This window comes from Dendrobates tinctorius, unplaced genomic scaffold (assembly GCF_039654945.1).
Source record: "Dendrobates tinctorius isolate UK_male_01 unplaced genomic scaffold, ASM3965494v1 ptg000008l, whole genome shotgun sequence".
In the NCBI taxonomy this organism is placed as follows: domain Eukaryota; kingdom Metazoa; phylum Chordata; class Amphibia; order Anura; family Dendrobatidae; genus Dendrobates; species Dendrobates tinctorius.
Genome location: NW_027361676.1, coordinates 48,206,866 through 48,228,074, shown reverse-complemented (window position 1 = coordinate 48,228,074; position 21,209 = coordinate 48,206,866). Strand labels below are relative to the sequence as shown.

The 21,209-nt window shown below is 39.0% G+C and overlaps 3 non-coding genes across 3 annotated transcripts; all 3 read left to right on the top strand.

Moving 5' to 3' along the window:
* Nucleotides 1-647: 647 nt before the first annotated feature.
* On the top strand, nucleotides 648-719 carry TRNAC-GCA (transfer RNA cysteine (anticodon GCA)). Its single transcript has one exon. It is a non-coding gene; the product is annotated as a tRNA-Cys (tRNA).
* Nucleotides 720-17,794: 17,075 nt separating this feature from the next.
* Nucleotides 17,795-17,866, top strand: TRNAC-GCA (transfer RNA cysteine (anticodon GCA)). The gene has a single exon. It is a non-coding gene; the product is annotated as a tRNA-Cys (tRNA).
* Nucleotides 17,867-18,712: 846 nt separating this feature from the next.
* Nucleotides 18,713-18,784, top strand: TRNAC-GCA (transfer RNA cysteine (anticodon GCA)). The gene has a single exon. It is a non-coding gene; the product is annotated as a tRNA-Cys (tRNA).
* Nucleotides 18,785-21,209: the final 2,425 nt, after the last annotated feature.

Here is a 21,209-nt window from a genome sequence, read left to right as displayed (position 1 = left end):
AGAATTTACATGTGATATAAAAATTACTGCATGTTTCTCTGTACTTTTTGTATTAGTTTGTTATTTTTAACAAATAAAAATGTATATCAATGTAAAAAAGGCACAACAACATAAAACTGTGCAAATTGATTTCAGGTTTTATGGGAGAAAAAAAAAGAGTTTAGGTCTTTTAATATTAGGGGGTATATCTCAGTGGTAGACAGTTAGACTGCAGATCAAGAGATCTTTGGTTTAACTCCAAGTGCCCCCTGAAGATGCGTTTACAATTGATTAATAATACTGTACATGATTTCTTACCTACATATTTATGCAAGCTTTTGAACCATGTGAAGTTGAATCCATGTTTTTGTGCTTTCTTAAAGCACATTGGTAGACTCTAAAACTAAGATTTGACTGGTAAAATAAAAATTCCTGAGAGTTCCTCTTTACTTTTTGCTAAAGTTAATTATTTTTAACAAAGAAAAATGCATATCAAAGTAAAAAAACACAACCATATATAAACTGAAGAAAATTTCAGGTTTCATGTTAAAAAAGAAGAGTTTACATTTTTCAAATATAGGTGGCATAGCTTAGCGGTAGAGCATTTGAACATTTTTCAGATTGCATGTTGAAAAAAAAAAATTGAGCGTTTGCATTTTGCAAATATAAGGGGTATAGCTCAGTGGTAGAGCATTTGACTGCATATCAAGAGGTCCTTGTTTCAACTCCGAGTGCCCCCTGAAGGTACATTTTCAACAGATTAAAAATACATGCTTTGCTACTTATATATTTATACTAGATTTAGAACCGTATGAAGTTGAATTCATGTTTTCTTTATATGAATACTATTTAAGAAATGCAGCAAAAAGTTTATGAAATTTTTCCTGTAAAGAAATCTACAAAAGATACATGAAGCACATTGGAAGACTATAAAACTGAGAATTTACTTGTGATATAAAAATTACTGAGTGTTTCTCTGTACTTTTTGTAGTAGTTTGTTATTTTTAACAAATAAAAATGTATATCAATGTAAAAAAGGCACAACAACATAAAACTGTGCAAATTGATTTCAGGTTTTATGGGAGAAAAAAAAAAGAGTTTAGGTCTTTTAATATTAGGGGGTATATCTCAGTGGTAGACAGTTAGACTGCAGATCAAGAGATCTTTGGTTTAACTCCAAGTGCCCCCTGAAGATGCGTTTACAATGGATTAATAATACTGTACATGATTTCTTACGTACATATTTATGCAAGCTTTTGAACCATGTGAAGTTGAATCCATGTTTTTGTGCTTTCTTAAAGCACATTGGTAGACTCTAAAACTAAGATTTGACTGGTAAAATAAAAATTCCTGAGATTTCCTCTTTACTTTTTGCTAAAGTTAATTATTTTTAACAAAGAAAAATGCATATCAAAGTAAAAAAACACAACCATATATAAACTGATGAAAATTTCAGGTTTCATGTTAAAAAAGAAGAGTTTACATTTTTCAAATATAGGTGGCATAGCTTAGTGGTAGAGCATTTGAACATTTTTCAGATTGCATGTTGAAAAAAAAAATTGAGCGTTTGCATTTTTTAAATACAGGGGGTATAGCTCAGTGGTAGAGCATTTGACTGCAGATCAAGAGGTCCTTGGTTATACATGCTTTGCTACCTATATATTTATACTAGATTTAGAACCGTATGAAGTTGAATTCATGTTTTCTTTATGTGAATACTATTTAAGAAATGCAGCAAAAAGTTTGAGAAATTTTGCCTGTAAAGAAATCTACAAAAGATACATAAAGCACATTGGAAGACTATAAAACTGAGAATTTACTTGTGATATAAAAATTACTGAGTGTTTCTCTGTACTTGTTGTATTAGTTTGTTATTTTTAACAAATAAAAATGTATATCAATGTAAAAAAAAGTCACAACAACATAAAACTGTGCAAATATATTTCAGGTTTTAAGAAAAAAAAAAGAGTTTAGGTCTTTTAATATTAGGGGGTATATCTCAGTGGTAGACAGTTAGACTGCAGATCAAGAGATCTTTGGTTTAACTCCAAGTGCCCCCTGAAGATGCGTTTACAATCTATAATAATAAATGCCCTAAGCAGCTTCCGGTTGTAACAACTTCCGTCCAGTTGTAACCGGTGACGTCACCACACACACGCACATGTTAACCCTCAACACACCACACCACCTCAACACACACTCCTCTCACCTTTCACCTCCACTCACGTCCACTCTCTCTTTCACTCCACATACGTTCCTTTCTCTCACTCCGTTTCTCATACTCACACCATCATCGTCGCTGCCCCGACATCTTCCTCCGCCGCCGCGATCCTGGATCCAGACGTTCTCCAGGCCGCCGACATGTTCTTGCGGCGACGCCATCTTGGATTTCGTGAAATCCCGCGCTATTCAAGATGGCGTCGCCGCAAGAACATGTCGCTGGCGTGGACGACTCGGGATCCAAAAAGATGGCGTCGGCGAAATCTTGCGAGATTACGCCGATGCCATTTTGGATCCCGATGTCGTCCACGCCAGCGCCATCTTGAATATCGCGGGATTTCACGAAATGCAAGATGGCGTCGCCGCAAGAACATGTCGGCGGCCTGGAGAACGTCTGGATCCAGGATCGCGGCGGCGGAGGAAGATGTCGGGGCAGCGACGATGATGGTCTGAGTATGAGAGATGGAGTGAGAGAGAAAGGGTCGTATGTGGAGTGACATAGTGAGTGGATGTGAGTGGAGATGGTGAAAGGTGAGAGGAGTGTGTGTTGAGGCGGTGTGGTGTGTTGAGGGTTAACATGGCAAGAGGTGTTAACGACGTCGGCGAAATCTCGCGATATTTCGCCGACACCATCTTGCATTCCTGAAATTGCGTCATTTACCTCACGCCGACTTGCTGTGCGGATGCTTGGCATTGCCTGTACCACCATAACTACTGCTGCCTTGGTCCTCTGCCTGTTTACTGCCGGTGTCTAATTACTGGGCCAATTTGCCTGTACTGCCATAACTACTGCTGCATTGCTCCTCTCCCGGTGTCTAATTACAGGGCCAATTTGCCTCTACCGCCATAACTACTGCCTTTGTCCTCTGCCGGTGTCTAATTACAGGGCCAATTTGCCTATACTGCCATAACTACTGCTGCCTTTGTCCTCTGCTAGTGTCTAATTACAGGGCCAATTTGCCTCTACCACCATAACTACTGCTGCTTTGGTCCTCTGCCGGTGTCTAATTACAGGGCCAATTTGCCTATACCGCCATAACTACTGCCTTTGTCCTCTGCCGGTGTCTAATTACAGGGCCAATTTGCCTATACCGCCATAACTACTGCTGCCTTGCTCCTCTGCCGGTGTCTAATTACAGGGCCAATTTGCCTATACCGCCATAACTACTGCTGCCTTGCTCCTCTGCCGGTGTCTAATTACAGGGCCAATTTGCCTCTACCGCCATAACTACTGCTGCTTTGGTCCTCTGCCTGTTTACTGCCGGTGTCTAATTACAAGGCCAATTTGCCTCTACCGCCATAACTACTGCTGCCTTGCTCCTCTGCCGGTGTCTAATTTCAGGACTAATTTGCCTCTACCGCCATAACTACTGCTGCCTTGCTCCTCTGCCGGTGTCTAATTACAGGACCAATTTGCCTCTACCGCCATAACTACTGCTGCATTGCTCCTCTGCCGGTGTCTAATTACAGGGCCAATTTGCCTCTACCTCCATAACTACTGCTGCCTTGCTCCTCTGCCGGTGTCTAATTACAGGGCCAATTTGCCACTACCACTTCATAACTACTGCTGGGCAATTACAGGGTCAATTAGTATCTGTTTACTCTACAATACTCCAGGACGCCTTCTTCACTGCCAGATAACTGCCAAATAAACTCCTTTACCTGTGCCAACATGAGTCATAACAAAAAGTATGCCAATGCCAGTGAAAGGAAAGCAGCTTTAGCACTACGACAAAAACAACGCTGTGCTAATGAGACTCCTGAGGAAAAACACCATCACCTTGAGAAGATTAAGGCTTATAAACGCCGTCGCCTCATACATGAATCCCCTAACTCTAAATCCATAAGATTGGCTGAAGAAGCCTCTGCACGCCGTCACCGCCGACAACAGACGGCCTCTTCCTCATCATTATTATTAGACTCACAACAGGATGCTTCCACATCAGCATGTGGAACAATTTACTGCTACACTTCATCCCATATGCCGTTCACTGACATAACTAATCAGCAATCTGTTTTTGCCCTATCAATACCACCATTCAATACCGATGCCCAGTATGCCAATGCCAGTGAAAGGAAAGTAGCTTTAGCACTACGACAAAAACAACGCCGTGCTAATGAGACTCCTGAGGAAAAACAGCATCGACTTGACAAGATTAAGGCTTATAAACGCCGTCGTCTCACACACGAATCCCCTAACTCTAAATCTATTACATTGGCTGAAGAAGCCTCTGCACGCCATCACCGTCAACAATAGACGGCTTCTTCCTCATCATTATTAGTAGACTCACAACAGGATGCTTCCACATCAGCATGTGGAACAAGTTACTACCACACTTCATCCTATATGCCGTTCACTGACATAACTAATCAGCAATCTGTTTCTGCCCTATCAATACCACCATTAGTCAATACCAACGCACAGTTTCTTCACATACAAGCTGCAGTTAGCCCGCAGAAAGTGCAACCAAGACAAATATACGTTGGTCTCAAAACTAGGCGCACCCCATCGGTTGGACATGCACTTCTACTAGAACCTCACATTTTCACTAATGATGAAAATAGTATTACTGAACACAGCTGTGGTGACATGACCCATGTATGTGAGCATTGCGAAGCTTTGCATTTTGTAGCAGAGATACCTTCTGATAACAACTTTACGCTCTGCTGTCAGAAGGGTAAAGTCCATGTACCCATACTACAATATCCTGATGTCTTTACACGTTTGCTGAAACGGCAAAGTGAATTTAGCAAAAATTTCATGGATAATATTCAAAGTATTAACAGTTCCTTTGCTTTTGCCTCCGTGGGTGCAAATATTTCACCACCTCCTGGATATGGCCCATACTGTTTCCGCATACATGGCCAGATCTATCATAGAACTGGAACACTACATCCCTCAGATGACCAGCAACGCGCATTTGCCCAACTTTACATTCTCGATACCACTACCGCAAACGAACAACGCTTACGATGTAAAGAAAATCAAAAATGTCATCCTACATTGATGAACATTATTGCCTTTCAAATCCAAACTATTAATCCTTTTGTGGAAGCTTATCAAATGTTACATGATGTGAAAGAACAAGAAAAAATTAAATCTCTACAAAACGGAACTGTCATGCCAAACATCATTATGGCTATTAAACAAGATCGTACTCAAGACCCTCGACGCTACAATAATCCCACTGTCAGTGAAGTAGCAGTCGTGTTTCAAAATGACAATGGTGAGCCACCTTTCAATAGAGACATATTAATTCATTTAAAACCTGATCCCCATAACCCTTTAGCTCCAAAAACACAACAAATTAGTATTTTCCATAGCAATTTGGATGCCCTCCTCTATCCAATATTTTTCCCTTATGGAGACCAAGGATGGCATGATGGACTCAAACAACAAGGCAAAAGTCCGAGGAGGATCACTCAACTCCAATACTATTGCTATATGTTATCTGTCAGAAATTACTTTAATCCACTCCTCAATGGTGGTAAACTAACAGAGCAATATTTAGTAGATGCTTATGTCAAAATCGAAGCTAATCGCCTACATTACATCCGCAACCACCAAAAAGATTTAAAAGTGGAGGATTACTGCATCCTTCAAGAACATCTACTCAAAAAATTGGTTCAAAAGGGCATCCCTATTGGGAAAACCGTCATTTTACCATCTTCTTTTGAAGGCAGTCCAAGAAACATGCAGCAGCGCTACCAGGATGCTATGGCTATTGTTACAAAGTATGGTCGACCAGATCTATTTATCACCATGACATGTAATCCTAAGTGGAATGAGATTACTACACATTTAGAACCGTGGCAGCGTGTTGAACACAGACCAGACTTGGTTGCACGTGTCTTTAAAATTAAACTGGAATCCCTCTTAAAAGACATTAGCAGTGGATTATTTGGAAACGTCACTGCAATGGTCCATGTCATTGAATTTCAGAAGCGTGGTCTCCCACACACTCATATTTTAATTATTCTTGAGAGCCTGTCTAAATTACGGACTGAGGCGGACATAGACAATATAGTCTGGGCTGAAATACCTGATGAAACAATCTACCCTCAGCTCCATAACATTGTTCTTCAACACATGATTCATGGTCCCTGTGGAGAACACAATCCTAATTCTCCCTGTATGGATCTTGGAAAGTGTAGCAAAGGTTTCCCAAAACAAAACCAACCATATACCATCAAAGAAAAGGATGGCTATCCCACTTACCGCAGACCCATTGGCAAAACATATGAACACCATTCTAAGATGATTGACAATTCATAGGTAGTTCCATATAACCCATTTTTACTCACCAAATACAAGTGCCATATTAATGTAGAAATATGTGCTTCCATTCAAAGTGTAAAATATTTATTTAAATACGTTTACAAAGGACATGACAAAGCCAACCTTGAAATTTCCCAAAATAACATCCAACATGATGAAACACACCAATTTACGGATACCAGATATGTTAGTGCACCTGAGGCTGCGTGGCGGATATTTGCTTTTCCTATGCATAAACAATCTCATGCCATCATTCGCCTAGCCGTACATCTGCCTAATTCTCAACCACTCTATTTTCATGAGAATGACTCTGCAGACAACATCCATCAAAAGCTCAATTCCAATTCTACACTTATGGCGTATTTCAACCTTAATAAGATCGACCACAATGCACATAACTATTTCTACCGCGAAATTCCAGAACACTACGTTTGGAAACAAGGCACATGGGAACAAAGAAAACAAGGGGGTCTCACAGTTATTGGAAGAACGTACACTGTTAGTGTGAAAGACCAAGAATGCTATTATTTACGTTTGTTGTTACTGCATGTAAAAGCTGCTACCAGTTTTGACAGCATAAAAACCGTCAATGGAGTTATGCATGAAACCTTTAAGGATGCTGCGTTAGCACTTGGATTATTATTCGATGATAGCATCCACTCAATCCACTCTCTATATGGCATACCTATTCCGATCAATGAAACATCTGTTTCCAGGATTAAAAACGATACAAATGCAGGAAAACATTTACAGAGTACAAAACTTTTTATTATTGATGAGTGCACTATGGTCCAAAAACATGCATTGAATGTGATAGATAGACTTCTACATGACATCATGACAACAAATGTTGCTGAAAAAAATAAAACACCATTTGGAGGTAAAGTTATTGTTCTTGGAGGAGACTTCAGACAATGTCTTCCCATCATCGCTCATGGAACAAGAATAGACATTGTAGATTCCTGCATTAAATATACAGAACATTGGCAACATTTTACCAGACTACCGCTAATCAACAACATGCGCTCCACTGATCCTGAATACAGCACTTGGTTGCTTAAACTTGGAAATGGTGAGCTGTCTAATGAACAAAACTTTGGAGAGGATGTCATTGAAATTCCTCCATATATATATATATAAACTTGGCACACACCAAAGGTTTCTGATGCAGAAAGGTGATTCGCGGTGGATACTGCGTCCAAACTCCACAAATCACCACGCAGTGGGACGGCTTCATGTGCCTCCTCACAGGATTGGTCTATCTCACAAAGCCCAGTCACTAAGAATCTCACAGTACAATATATCGTACATTGATGAAGGTCCTAGACCTTTCTGCATCAGAAACCTTTGGTGTGTGCCAAGTTTATATATATTTAGTTCACGGATTGGGATCCTACTTGGGCACCACCTACAATTCTCAGGGTTGTGCCAACTTTTTTGTTCTTATATTGAAATTCCTCCAGACATCCTTTGTACTGGCTCTATAGTAACCAAGATCTTTGGAGACCATATTTGCATTGATGTTAATGACAAACAAAGCCTCAACACTGCTGCATCACATGCTATACTATGTCCAAAAAATGATGACGTCGATTTTCTGAACTGTAAAGTAATGGATCGCATTAGTGGTGATTATACTGTATATACAAGTGATGATTCTGTCGATGCTGATGAGGCAGAGGAATGTGAAAACTACCCAGTTGAATTTTTAAACTCTCTGACACCATCAGGAATGCCATCACATCTCTTAAAACTTAAAATTGGCACAATTGTGATGCTATTAAGAAACCTAAACACCAAGAAAGGTCTCTGCAATGGCACTCGCCTCATTGTCATTGCCTTACTCCGCAACATCATACAGGCTAAAGTGATTACTGGCTCAGCTGAAGGAGACATTGTGTTTATTCCACGCATCGATTTGTGTCCTTCAGAAACTGGGTTACCTTTTAAATTAAAACGTCGACAGTTTCCTCTAAAACCTGCTTTTGCTATGACCATTAACAAATCCCAAGGACAGACCCTCAATCGAGTTGGAATTTTCTTGCCCGAACCTGTATTTGCCCATGGACAATTGTATGTTGCATTCTCCCGAGTAAAGCAACGCAGCAACGTTAGGGTCAAAGTGGTGGATACACCACTTCAAGGACAATTGCTACCTAATAGCCAAAAAATCTTCACTAGAAATGTCGTTTACAAAAATGTCTTACTTTAAACTATTTAAGTTGGTCCTAGAATGGATAGATATATAGATATATAAATAATAGTTACATTCTAAATAGATATAGATAATAGACTTCTAAGACTTCTATACATAGCTTGATATATGTAATATATATAAATATTTTAAGCAGATAGATATATCTTACACTAATTATCTCTTTCACATATATGTCATAGACATATTTAAATCCATAAAAATATACATAGGTATAGGTATATATAGATTAAAAAAAAAGGCAAAAACAAAAAAAATTTAGGCAAACATACGTAGATTTCAACTACATAGCTAACACATACCTACATAACTTAGGTAATAATAATTATTTTTTTATTTATTAATAGAGTACTATTATTTCAATAGCACTTTAAATACATCAGTAATACTGTCCTTCATGAGGCTCACTATGTAAATATCTTATCCACATAAAAACATAGGTGTGATACATCTACTATAATAAATGCGCTAAGCAGCTTCCGGGTTGTAACAACTTCCGTCCAGTTGTAACTGGTGACATCACAGCACACCTCTTGCCATGTTAACCCTCAACACACCACTCCTCAACACACACTCCTCTCACCTTTCACTATCTCGACTAACGTCCACTCGCAGGATTTTAGAATACTCAAGATGGCGTGGCCGCAAGAACATGTTGCCGGCGTGGACAACGTCGGGATCCAGGATGGCGCCGGCGGAAGAAGATGTCGGGGATCGTGGAGCAGCGACGATGACTGTGTGAGTATGAGAGACGGAGTGAGAGAAAGGGTCGTATGTGGAGTGAAAGAGTGAGATTTCACCAACGCCATTTTGGATCCCGACCGCATCCACGCCGGCGACATGTTCCTGCGGCGACGCTATTTTGGATCAGCGAAATCCTGCGATACTCAAGATGGCATCACCGCAAAAACATGTCGCCGGCGAGGACGACGTCGGGATCCAAAATGGCGTTGGCGAAAACTTGCGAGATTTCGCAGACGCCATTTTGGATCCCGACGTAGTCCACGCCTGCGACATGTTCTTGCGGCGATGCCATCCTGATTATCGCGGGATTTCACTATACTCAAGATGGCGTCGCCGCAAGATCATGTCGCCGGCGTGGACAACGTCTGGATCCAGGATGGCGCCGGCGGAAGAAGATGTCGGGGAGCGGCGGCGATGACGGCGTGAGTATGAGAGATGGAGTGAGAGAAGGGGTCGTATGTGGAGTGAAAGAGTGAGTGGAGATGGTGAAAGGTGAGTGGAGTGTGTGTGTTGAGGGTTAACATGGCAAGAGGTGTGATGCTATCGCATCCTCCGGATGCGATAGCATCGGGCCATAATCTAGTGGAATAATAATACTGTACATGATTTCTTACCTACATATTTATGCAAGCTTTTGAACCATGTGAAGTTGAATTCATGTGTTTTTGTCTTTCTTAAAGCACATTGGTAGACTCTAAAACTAAGATTTGACTGGTAAAATAAAAATTCCTGAGAGTTCCTCTGTACTTTTTGCTAAAGTTAATTATTTTTGACAAAGAAAAATGCATATCAAAGTAAAAAAACACAACCATATATAAACTGTAGAAAATTTCAGGTTTCATGTTAAAAAAGAAGAGTTTACATTTTTCAAATATAGGTGGCATAGCTTAGTGGTAGAGAATTTGAACATTTTTCAGATTGCATGTTGAAAAAAAAATCGGACTTTTCGGATTTTGGCGCGCACGGCGCACCGTCAAAAGTGCGCAGTGCAGGTGAAAGCGCAACTAGCGCACGGCCTGCGAACGATCTGCGCACCCTATGCTAAAGATAGGGTGCGCCGATCGCAGGCGCCGCTGTGCGCTAGGAGGCGGCGCTACAAGCAAGGGGCGGGCACGCCGGGCAGAGAGCCGGCTCGGGGGCGGAGCTACCCCCGGCCGTGCGTGCGCTTAAAAAGCGCTAATGTGAAACCACCCTTAGTGGTAGAGAATTTGAAAATTTTTCAGATTGCATGTTGAAAAAAAAATGAGCGTCTGCATTTTTCAAATATAGGGGGTATACCTCAGCGGTAGAGCATTTGACTGCAGATCAAGAGGTCCTTGGTTCAACTCGGAGTGCCCCCTGAACGTACATTTTCAACAGATTAAAAATACATGCTTTGCTACCTATATATTTATACTAGATTTAGAACCGTATGAAGTTGAGTTCATGTTTTCTTTATATGAATACTATTTAAGAAATGCAGCAAAAAGTTTGAGAAATTTTGCCTGTAAAGAAATCTACAAAAGATACATAAAGCACATTGGAAGACTATAAAACTGAGAATTTACTTGTGAAATAAAAATTACTTTGTGTTTCTCTGTACTTGTTGTATTAGTTTGTTATTTTTAACAAATAAAAATGTATATCAATGTAAAAAAAAGGCACAACAACATAAAACTGTGCAAATAGATTTCAGGTTTTATGAAAAAAAAAAAAAAAAAGAGTTTAGGTCTTTTAATATTAGGGGGTATATCTCAGTGGTAGACAGTTAGACTGCAGATCAAGAGATCTTTGGTTTAACTCCAAGTGACCCCTGAAGATGCGTTTACAATGGATTAATAATACTGTACATGATTTCTTACCTACATATTTATGCAAGCTTTTGAACCATGTGAAGTTGAATTCATGTTTTTGTGCTTTCTTAAAGCACATTGGTAGACTCTAAAACTAAGATTTGACTGGTAAAATAAAAATTCCTGAGAGTTCCTCTGTACTTTTTGCTAAAGGTAATTATTTTTAACAAAGAAAAATGCATATCAAAGTAAAAAAACACAACCATATATAAACTGAAGAAAATTTCAGGTTTCATGTTAAAAAAGAAGAGTTTACATTTTTCAAATATAGGTGGCATATCTTAGTGATAGAGCATTTGAACATTTTTCAGATTGCATGTTGAAAAAAAAAATTGAGCGCTTGCATTTTTAAACTATAAGGGGTATAGCATTTGACTGCAGATCAAGAGGTCCTTGGTTCAACTCCGAGTGCCCCCTGAAGGTACATTTTCAACAGATTAAAAATACATGCTTTACTACCAATATATTTATACTAGATTTAGAACCGTATGAAGTTGAATTCATGTTTTCTTTATATGAATACTATTTAAGAAATGCAGCAAAAAGTTTGAGAAATTTTGCCTGTAAAGAAATCTACAAAAGATACATAAAGCACATTGGAAGACGATAAAACTGAGAATTTACTTCTGATATAAAAATTACTGAGCGTTTCTGTGTACTTTTTGTATTAGTTTGTTATTTTTAACAAATAAAAATGTATATCAATGTAAAAAATGGCACAACAACATAAAACTCTGCAAATAGATTTCAGGTTTTATGAGAGAAAAAAAAAAAGGAGTTTAGGTCTTTTAACCCCTTCCTGACATCCGACGTATTATCCCGTCCATGGGACCCGGGCCCCTATGCCCATGGACGGGATAGTACGTCTACCGCGATCAGCGGCGCCCACGTGGTGAGCGCCGCTGATCGCGGCCGGGTGTCAGCTGATTATCACAGCTGACACCCGGCACAATGTGTCAGGGGCGGTCACGGACCACCCCCGACACGTTAACCCCTTGCACACCGCGATCAAACATGATCGCGGTGTATCGGGAGTTAAAGGGAAGCATCGGCAGGGATGGGGCTCCCTCCGTGCTTCCCTGAGCCCCCCACGGCAGCGCAATGTGCAGCGCTGCTGCGGGGGGCTCCTTTCCTCCAGGCCCCCGAATCCAAGATGGCGACGGGGGCCTTCGGGGGCCTGGAGGAAGCTGGCTTCCTCAGTGCCTGCAAAGCGCAGGCAAGAGGAAGTCTTCTTCAATGCCTGTGACAGATTGCTGATCTGTCACAGTGATCTGTGATGTGACAGATCAGCGATCTGTCACAGGACAGTGATGTCCCACCTGGGACTATGTAATAAAGAAAAAAAAATAAAAAAAAAGTGTAAAAATAATTTTTAAAAAATCGCCAAATAAATTAGTAAAAAAAAAAAATATTCCCCAATAAATTCATTTTTTGAAAATAAAAAAAACCCAAAACAATAAAAGTACACATATTAGGTATCGCCGCATCCATAACGACCCGCCCTATAAAATTGTCCCATTAGTTAACCCCTTTAGCGAACCCCTTAAAAAATAATAATAAAAAACGAAGCAAAAAATAATGATTTATTATCAGACCGCCAAACAAAAAGTGTAATAACGCGCGATCAAAAAGACGCATATAAATATCCATGGTACCGCTGAAAACATCATCTTGTCCCGCAAAAAACGAGCCACCACTCAGCATCATCAGCGAAAAAATAAAAAAGTTATAGCTCGCAGAATAAAGTGATGCAAAAATAATTATTTTTTATATAAAATAGTTTTCATTGCATAAAACCGACAAAACATAAAAAAACGACCTAAATGAGGTATCGCTGTAATTGTACTGACCCGAAGAATAAAACCGCTTTATCAATTTTACCGCACGCGGAACGGTGTAAACGCACTCCCCCAAAAGAAATTCATGAAACGCTGGTTTTTGTTCATTCTGCGTCCCAAAAATCGGAATAAAAAGCGATCAAAAAATGTCATGTGCCCGAAAATGGTACCAATAAAAATGTCAACTCGTCCCGCAAAAAATAAGACCTCACATGACTCAGTGGGTCAAAATATGGAAAAATTATAGTTCTCAATATGTGGTGATGCAAAAACTATTTTTACAATAAAAAGCGTCTTTTAGCGTGCGACAGCTGCCAAAAATAAAAACCGCCATAAATAGTAAATCAAACCCCCCGTTATCACCCCCTTAGTTAGGGAAAAATAATAAAATTAAAAAAAGTATTTATTTCCATTTTTCCATTAGGGTTAGGGTTAGGGCTAGGGTTAGGGCTTGGGTTAGGGTTAGGGTTAGGGCTAGGGTTAGGGTTAGGGCTAGGGTAAGGGCTAGGGTAAGGGCTAGGGTTAGAGCTGAGATTAGGGTTAGGGGTGTGTTGGGGTAAGGGTTGGAGTTAGAATTGGGGGTTTCCACTGTTTGGGCACATCAGGGGCTCTCCAAATGCAACATTGCATCTGATCACAATTCCAGCCAATTCTGAGTTGAAAAAGTCATATGTTGATCCTTCCTTTCCAAGCTCTGACATGCGCCAAAACAGTGTTTTACCCCCACATGTAGGGTATCAGCCTACTCAGGACAAATTGCAAAACAATTTTTGGGGTCCAATTTCTCCTGTTACCCTTAGGAAAATAAAAAATTGGAGGCAAAAATATCATTTTTGTGGAAAAAAATGATTTTTTTATTTTCACGTCCGAGCGTTATAAACTTCTGTGAAGCACTTGGGGGTTCAAAGTGCTCACCACACATCCAGATAAGTTCCGTGGGGGGGTCTAGAGTCCAAAATGGGGTCACTTGTGGGGAGTTTCAATAGTTTAGGTAAATCAGGGGCTCTCCAAATGCACATGACACCCGCAGACCATTGCATCAAAGTCTGCATTCCAAAATGGCACTGCTTCCCTTCCGAGCCCCGACGTGTGTCCATACAGTAGTCTTCTCCCACATATGGGGTGTCAGTGTACTCATGACAAATTGGACAACAACTTTTGGGGTTCAATTTCTCCTGTTACCCTTGGGAAAATGGAAAAATTGGGGACTAATTGATCATGTTTGTGGAAAAAATACGATTTTTTTTATTTTCATGCCCGGGCATTATAAACTTCTGTGAAGCCCTTGGGGGTTCAAAGTGCTCACCTCACATCTAGATAAGTTCCTTAGGGGGTCTAGTTTTCAAAATGTGGTCATTTGTGGGGGGTTTCTACTGTTTAGGTGCATTAGGGGCTCTCCAAAGGCAACATGACACCCGCAGACCATTCCATCAATGTCTGCATTCCAAAACGTCACTACTTCCCTTCCGAGCCCCGATTTGTGTCCATACAGTAGTTTTCTCCCACTTATGGGGTGTCAGCTTACTCAGGACAAATTGGACAACAACTTTTGGGGTTCAATTTCTCCTGTTACCCTTGGGAAAATAAAAAAATTGGGGAATAATTGATCATGTTTGTGGAAAAAATACGATTTTTTTATTTTCATGCCCTTGCATTATAAACTTCTGTGAAGCCCTTGGGGGTTCAAAGTGCTCACCTCACATCTAGATAAGTTCCTTAGGGGGTCTAGTTTTCAAAATGGGGTCATTTGTGGGGGGTTTTCACTGTTTAGGTACATTAGGGGCTCTCCAAAGGCAACATGACACCCGCAGACCATTCCATCAATGTCTGCATTCCAAAACGTCTCTACTTCCCTTCCGATCCCCGAGGTGTGCCCATACAGTAGTTTTCTCCCACATATGGGGTATCAGCATACTCAGGACAAATTGGATAACAACTTTTGGGGTCCAATTTCTCCTGTTACCCTTGGGAAAATAAAAAAAATGGTGACTAAAAGATCATGTTTGTGAAAAAAATACGAATTTTTTATTTTCACGCCCGGGCGTTATAAACTTCTGTGAAGCACTGGGGGGGTTCAAAGTGCTCACCACACATCTAGATAAGTTCCTTGGGGGGTCTAGTTTACAAAATGGTGTCATTTATGGGGGGTTTCAACTGTTAAGGTACATCAGGGGTTTTCCAATCGCGACATGGTGTCCGATCTCAATTCCAGCCAAAAACGTCAAATGGCACTGCTTCCCTTCCGAGCTCTGCCATGCGCCCAAATAGTGGTTTACCCCCACATGTGGGGTACCAGCGTACTCAGGACAAATTGCACAATAACTTTTAGAGTCCTGTTACCCTTGGAAAAATAAGAATTGAGGGTGAAAAGATCATTTTTGTGGAAAAAATATGATTTTTTAATTGTACGGCTTTATGTTATAAACTTCTGTGAAGCCCTTGGGGGTTCAAAGTTCTCACCACACATCTAGATAAGTTCCTTAGGGGGTCTAGTTTCCAAAATGGTGTCATTTGTGGGGGGTTTCCACTGTTTAGGTACATCAGGGGTTTTCCAATCGCGACATGGTGTCCGATCTCATTTCCAGCCAAAAACGTCAAATGGCGCTGCTTCCCTTCCGAGCTCTGCCATGCGCCCAAATAGTGGTTTACCCCCACATGTAGGGTATCAGCGTACTCAGGACAAATTGCACAATAACTTTTAGGGTCCTGTTACCCTTGGGAAAATAAAAATTGGGGTCAAAAGATCATTTTTGTGGAAAAAATATGATTTTTTAATTGTACCGCTGTACGTTATAAACTTCTGTAAAGCCCTTGTGGGTTCAAAGTTCTCACCACATATCTAGATAAGTTCCTTGGGGGGTCTAGTTTCCAAAATGGGGTCATTTGTAGGGGGTTTCCACTGTTTAGGTACATCAGGGACTCTCCAAACGTGACATGGCGTCCAATCTGAATTCCAGCCAATTTTGCATTGAAAAAGTCAAACGGCGCTCCTTCCATTCTGAGCTCTGCCATGTGCCGAAACAGTCGTTCCCCCCCACAAATCAGGTATCAGCGTACTGAGGACAAATTGCACAATAAGTTTTACAGTCCAATTTCTCCTGTTACCCTTGGTAAAATAAAAAAAATTGAACCTGAAGTATTTTTTTTTGTGAAAAAAAGTTAAATGTTCATTTTTTTTTAAATATTCAAAAAAATTCCTGTGACGCACCTAAAGGGTTAATAAACTTCTTGAATGTGGTTTTGAGCACCTTAAGGGGTGCAGTTTTTAGAATGGTGTCACTTTTGGGTATTTTCTATCATATAGACCCCTCAAAGTGGCTTCAAATGTGATGTGGTCCTAAAAATAAAATGGTGTTGTAAAAATGAGAAATCACTGGTCAACTTTTAACCCTTATAACTTCCTAACAAAAAAAAATGTTGGTTCCAAAATTGTGCTGATGTAAAGTAAACATGTGGGAAATGTTAGTTATCAAGTTTTTTGTGTGCCGTATCTCTGTGATTTAAGAGCATAAAAATTCAAAGTTGGAAAATTGCGAAATTTTCAAAATTTTTGCCAAATTTCCGTTTTTCTCAAATATAAATGCAAGTTATTTGAATGAAATTTTACCACTAACATGAAGAACAATATGTCACGAGAAAACATTGTCAGAATCACCGGGATTCATAGAAGGGTTCCAGAGTTATGACCTCATAAAGGTACAGTGGTCAGAATTGTAAAAATTGGCCCGGTTATAAACGTGCAAACCACCCTTGGGGTGAAGGGGTTAATATTAGGGGGTATATCTCAGTGGTAGACAGTAAGACTGCAGACAAAGAGGTCCTTGGTTCAACTCCGAGTGCCCCCTGAAGGTACATTTTCAACAGATTAAAAATACATGCTTTGCTACCTATATATTTATACGAGATTTAGAACCGTATGAAGTTGAATTCATGTTTTCTTTATATGAATACTATTTAAGAAATGCAGCAAAAAGTTTGAGAAATTTTGCCTGTAAAGAAATCTACAAAAGATACATAAAGCACATTGGAAGACTATAAAACTAAGAATTTACTTGTGAAATAAAAATTATTGAGTGTTTCTCTGTACTTTTTGTATTATTTTGTTATTTTTAACAAATAAAAATGTATATCAATGTAAAAAAAGGCACAACAACATAAAACTGTGCAAATAAATTTCAGGTTTTATGAGAAAAAAAAGGAGTTTAGGTCTTTTAATATTAGGGGGTATATCTCAGTGGTAGACAGTTAGACTGTAGATCAAAAGATCTTTGGTTTAACTCCAAGTGCCCCCTGAAGATGCGTTTACAATGATTTATTAATACTGTACATGATTTCTTACCTACATATTTATGCAAGCTTTTGAACCATGTGAAGTTGAATTCATGTTTTTGTCTTTCTTAAAGCACATTGGTAGACTCTAAAACTAAGATTTGACTGGTAAAATAAAAATTCCTGAGAGTTCCTCTGTACTTTTTGCTAAAATTAATTATTTTTAACAAAGAAAAATGCATATCAAAGTAAAAAAACACAACCATATATAAACTGAAGAAAATTTCAGGTTTCATGTTAAAAAAGAAGAGTTTACATTTTTCAAATATAGGTGGCATAGCTTAGTGGTAGAGCATTAGAACATTTTTCAGATTGCATGTTGAAAAAAAAAATTGAGCGCTTGCAGTTTTCAAATATTGGGGGTATAACTCAGTGGTAGAGCATTTGACTGCAGATCAAGAGATCCTTGGTTCAACTCCGAGTGCCCCCTGAAGGTGCATTTTCAACAGATTAAAAACACATGCTTTGCTACCTATATATTTATACTAGATTTAGAACCGTATGAAGTTGAATTCATGTTTTCTTTATATGAATACTATTTAAGAAATGCAGCAAAAAGTTTGAGAAATTTTGCCTGTAAAGAAATCTACAAAAGATACATAAAGCACATTGGAAGACTATAAAATTGAGAATTTATTTGTGAAATAAAAATTCCTGAGTGTTTCTCTGTGCTTTCTGTATTAGTTTGTTATTTTTAACAAATAAAAATGTATATCAAAGTAAAAAAGTCACAACAACATAAAACTGTGCAAATAGATTTCAGGTTTTATGAGAAAAAAAAAAAGAGCGTACGTCTTTTAATATTAGGGGGTATATTTCAGTGGTAGACAGTTAGACTGCAGATCAAGAGATCTTTGGTTTAACTCCAAGTGCCCCCTGAAGATGCATTTACAATGGATTAATAATACTGTACATGCTTTCTTACCTACATATTTATGCAAGCTTTTGAACCATGTGAAGTTAAATTCATGATTTTGTGCTTTCTTAAAGCACATTGGTAGACTCTAAAACTAAGATTTGACTGGTAAAATAAAAATTCCTAAGAGTTCCTCTGTACTTTTTGCTGAAGTTAATTATTTTTAACAAAGAAAAATGCATATCAAAGTAAAAATAACACAACCATATATAAACTAAAAAAAATTTCAGGTTTTATGTTAAAAAAGAAGAGTTTACATTTTTCAGATATAGGTGGCATAGCTTAGTGGTAGAGCATTTGAACATTTTTCTGATTGCATGTTAAAAAAAAAAAAATGAGAGTTTGCATTTTTCAAATATAGGGGGTATATCTCAGTGGTAGAGCATTTGACTGCAGATCAAGAGGTCCTTGGTTCAACTCCGAGTGCCCCTTGAAGGTACATTTTCAACAGATTAAAAATACATGCTTTGCTACCTATATATTTATACTAGATTTAGAACCGTATGAAGTTGAATTCATGTTTTCTTTATATGAATACTATTTAAGAAATGCAGCAAAAAGCTTGAGAAATTTTGCCTGTAAAGAAATCTACAAAAGATACATAAAGCACATTGGAAGACTATAAAACTGAGAATTTATTTGTGAAATAAAAATTCCTGAGTGTTTCTCTGTACTTTTTGTATTAGTTTTTTTTTTAACAAATAAAAATGTATATCAATGTAAAAAAAAGGCACAACAACATAAAACTGTGCAAATAGATTTCAGGTTTTATGAAAAAAAAAAAAAAAGAGTTTAGGTCTTTTAATATTAGGGGGTATATCTCAGTGGTAGACAGTTAGACTGCAGATCAAGAGATCTTTGGTTTAACTCCAAGTGACCCCTGAAGATGCGTTTACAATGGATTAATAATACTGTACATGATTTCTTACCTACATATTTATGCAAGCTTTTGAACCATGTGAAGTTGAATTCATGTTTTTGTGCTTTCTTAAAGCACATTGGTAGACTCTAAAACTAAGATTTGACTGGTAAAATAAAAATTCCTGAGAGTTCCTCTGTACTTTTTGCTAAAGTTAATTATTTTTAACAAAGAAAAATGCATATCAAAGTAAAAAAACACAACCATATATAAACTGACGCATATAAATATCCATGGTACCGCTGAAAACATCATCTTGTCCCGCAAAAAACGAGCCACCACACAGCATCATCAGCGAAAAAATAAAAAAGTTATAGCTCGCAGAATAAAGCGATGCAAAAATAATTATTTTTTATATAAAATAGTTTTCATTGCATAAAACCGACAAAACATAAAAAAACGACCTAAATGAGGTATCGCTGTAACTGTACTGACCCGAAGAATAAAACCGCTTTATCAATTTTACCACACGCGGAACGGTGTAAACGCACTCCCCCAAAAGAAATTCATGAAACGCTGGTTTTTGTTCATTCTGCGTCCCAAAAATCGGAATAAAAAGCGATCAAAAAATGTCATGTGCCCGAAAATGGTACCAATAAAAATGTCAACTCGTCCCGCAAAAAATAAGACCTCACATGACTCAGTGGGTCAAAATACGTAAAAATTATAGTTCTCAATATGTGGTGATGCAAAAACTATTTTTACAATAAAAAGCGTCTTTTAGCGTGCGACAGCTGCCAAAAATAAAAACCGCCATAAATAGTAAATCAAACCCCCCGTTATCACCCCCTTAGTTAGGGAAAAATAATAAAATTAAAAAAAGTATTTATTTCCATTTTTCCATTAGGGTTAGGGTTAGGGCTAGGGTTAGGGCTTGGGTTAGGGTTAGGGTTAGGGCAAGGGTTAGGGTTAGGGCTAGGGTAAGGGCTAGGGTAATGGCTAGGGTTAGGGCTGAGATTAGGGTCAGGGGTGTGTTGGGGTAAGGGTTGGAGTTAGAATTGGGGGTTTCCACTGTTTGGGCACATCAGGGGCTCTCCAAATGCAACATTGCGTCTGATCTCAATTCCAGCCAATTCTGAGCTGAAAAAGTCATATGTTGATCCTTCCTTTCCAAGCTCTGACATGCGCCAAAACAGTGTTTTACCCCCACATGTAGGGTATCAGCCTACTCAGGACAAATTGCAAAACAATTTTTGGGGTCCAATTTCTCCTGTTACCCTTAGGAAAATAAAAAATTGGAGGCAAAAATATCATTTTTGTGGAAAAAAATGATTTTTTTATTTTCATGTCCGAGCGTTATAAACTTCTGTGAAGCACTTGGGGGTTCAAAGTGCTCACCACACATCTAGATAAGTTCCGTGGGGGGGTCTAGAGTCCAAAATGGGGTCACTTGTGGGGAGTTTCAATAGTTTAGGTAAATCAGGGGCTCTCCAAATGCACATGACACCCGCAGACCATTCCATCAAAGTCTGCATTCCAAAATGGCACTGCTTCCCTTCCGAGCCCCGACGTGTGTCCATACAGTAGTCTTCTCCCACATATGGGGTGTCAGCGTACTCATGACAAATTGGACAACAACTTTTGCGGTCCAATTTCTCCTGTTACCCTTGGGAAAATGAAAAAATTGGGGACTAATTGATCATGTTTGTGGAAAAAATACGATTTTTTTATTTTCATGCACGGGCATTATAAACTTCTGTGAAGCCCTTGGGGGTTCAAAGTGCTCACCACACATCTAGATAAGTTCCTTAGGGGTTCTCGTTTCCAAAATGGGGTCATTTGTGGGTGTTTCCACTGTTTAGGTACATTAGGGGCTCTCCAAAGGCAACATGACACCTGCAGAACATTCCATCAAAGTCTGCATTCCAAAACGTCACTACTTCCTTTCCGAGCCCTGACGTGTGTCCATACAGTAGTTTTCTCCCACATATGGGGTGT